A 3,099-nucleotide genomic window follows, 5' to 3' on the forward strand; every position below is an offset into this window, starting at 1 on the left:
GGAAAATAATTCATAGATGTTAATCTTATTAGTGTACTAAGGGTATGAACGATGAAATCGAATTCTATGTTTTCTTGAATTAATTTTAGTCGTTATTATTATTTCTGTAATTTACGTATTTCGGACGCACTAAATTCCATTATTTCTATATTTCTGTTATTCCTGTGATTCCATTATTTTTACTATTCTTTTACTTTAAGTTGTCTTTGGTTAATCAAACCAAAAAATGACATTCGATTAAATCTGTACATAACTATTGAACTAATAACCTTTATCCAAATTAATTAAGTAAACTCGAGTTCCTGTGGAGATGAACTCTTTTATAAATGTTAATCCTACAATGACAATTGGTACGCTTGACAAAAGTTCAACAAGATGCAAAAATGTAAAACTAGGCAAAGTACGAGAAGTTGAGAAGCAATAAAAGCACAAAGAAAATGCACCGAAATCGATAACGGTGCATTCAACAATTAATAAATTCAAAGTTTGAACGAGTCAAAGTGATAAGGTATGGACACAATAAAAGAAATAGCAAGAGTTGCAAAATTAAAAGCAAATTGTACTTGAAGAAAAAAAAGGTGCATAAAAACAACGATGAACAAATGTCAGAAAAGGAACATATTGCATGGAAAATCAATATTTTGATCCTTCTAGGCGCGATCATCCCTAACCATCTCTTGATCTCCTACCCCCGAGACCTCTTCTATAGGAATCTCAAACAGTAGGATATATTCCCTTCAAGGGTCTCGCCATCAACAATAGCATAAGTCTCAACAACAGTGGTAGCATCGTCAACGGAAGTGGCACAAATGTCAGTGACATCGTTACCAATCTCAACATTCAAGTGGAAATAGGAACTCTTTCGACCCATTTGTTCTCATCCTTATCATACACCGACCAGATCCCATCCTTGACTTGGCATCTCGAATCAATGTTTGAAAGGTTCAATTCCACCATAGGGTTAAGAAACTCTACCTAATCCAAAGCATTATCGAAGGAGTCAAAAGTGGTTTGACCAAACAATGCATGATTATGCTCTCTTTTCTCCACAGTCGCCTTCAACTCCTCCTCCAAACCCGAGATCTTCACCAATAACTCTCACTAAGCATATTCAAGATCTCAAGTTGCCTTAGAAGTCCTATTAACAACGATTTTCTTATCACGAAGCTGTCTTTCTAGAGCCTCCTTCTCTTTAGCCAAAGTCTTGCATGATGACTTTGCAACAACAACCACCCCGTAAGGATCGTCAACACCATGCTTACTCTTAAACTTGATATATGAAACCACCTCAGGGAGGATGATATTGAGAAATCGAGAGAAAAAAACACTTTGGGCACCCATGAACACTATGTGGTTAAAGGCCTTAGCAAACTTGAGGATAGCCTCCTCCTGAATTGACTTCCAGTACCAGGCAGCCAACATTGGGTCCAACATCTTGTATGTGTTCTCAAGGATATCCCATATCAACTTGTTCCCTCCGAGACTGGGGGGAACAGCTTGAGCAAATCCAGCATGAGTGGCCACAACCGCTTACTGAGGGGACAAGTTTGGAGCATATTCAAGATAAGAGAGCAGCAACATGGAACAACCTAAGGCTAAAATTTGAAGCTCAAGGCTAAGGTTTGAAGAAGTTTTGGCTTTTACATGCCCAACTCTTTTGAGTGACATTTGTATTGGTTGTTAACTTGATTATTGCATCTTAGTACATTTGATATTTGTTTTGCACATTTCACGACATTACGGAAAGAAAACAAGTATCGTTACGTAATCCGTAAAGTTCCATAATGTTACGGAAAAAGAATCAGCTAAAAAAAGAAAAATGGGAGTGTATTTAGTAAACAGGGGCGTGTAAATAAAAAGGAGTGCATTTAGCAAAGGGGAGGGGGTGAACTTATCAAGATCCTCCATGTTCTGTTGGAAAATGGTTTCCGGAACTTCCGAGGCTTTTGCTTCCGTTAAATTCCTAAAACTTTGAGTAAGCCTATTTCACTTAATATTGGTGAAAGAGAAGAGGAAAAAGAGGGAAATCAAGTCCTATATGCTTGCTTAAAGCTTCCGTAAAATTCCTAAAACCCTAAATAAACATATTTCACTTAATATGGGTGAGAAGGAAGAGAAAAAAAGAAGAAAGTCAAGTCCTATATGCTTCCGTAAAGCTTCCGTAACTTTTCCGTAAAATTACGAAAGATGGGGGTGAACTTATCAAAAGGGGGTGCAAATAGCAATTTTCAAATTTTCGAATCTGCACCGTTCCAGAATATTTTCGAAGCAGGGTTGCTTCTGGAGGAAGCAACCCAGCTCGCTTGGGCGAGCTGGGCGGCAGTCTCCTCCCCATTTTCCCTATAAATAGGCGAAAGGGGGTTGTTCCAAAGATCGCTCATCCCCCTGGCAATGCATTTCAGCTGTTTTGGGTGAAAAAAATTGTTTCCGTGAAGAAAATTCAAGCCGAAGTGCTTCCGTAACGCTTCCAAGACGTTTCCGTGAGCAAATCCGTGAAGGTTTTCCGTCGTTCTTTACTGTTCTTCATCCGTTCTTCGTTCTTCAACGTGTAAGTTTTCGAATCCGAGACTTTCAATTCATTCCTTGTTTTTTTAGCTTTTATCTTCATTTCGTTCATTTTCGGTTTTCTTTTCTTCCATTTTTAACGAGCTTTAACCGATCATTTAAGCCATTTTCTCACCTAATAAATGATAAAATGAATTTCAACCGATCATTTGCGTTGTAATCTCATTTAATCACTGTTAAAACAAAATCTAACAAATCGTTCACGCTGTAATCTCGGTTAAACCATAAAAGGAAAAATAATAATAAAATAAGCAAAATATCTTGAAAAATAATAATAAAATAATCAAAATATCTTTGAATAAAATAATCAAAAAAATCAATCGGATGTTTTTCTTTGGAAGTTTCCTTGGATCAATTGACTAATAACCAAAGTGAAACTAAGGCTAAAATCAACTCACAAATCAAGCTTTGTCCCAAAAATCACTAAAAACCGTTTTAAGGTCCAACGCCTTAAACGGCCCTCTTTGCTTTTATCGGTTAATATGGACCGTTCAAAAGCATAAAATCAACATGTAACTTTACCGCTTTTGCAAC

This window comes from Glycine soja, chromosome 18 (assembly GCF_004193775.1).
Source record: "Glycine soja cultivar W05 chromosome 18, ASM419377v2, whole genome shotgun sequence".
Lineage (NCBI taxonomy): Eukaryota > Viridiplantae > Streptophyta > Magnoliopsida > Fabales > Fabaceae > Glycine > Glycine soja.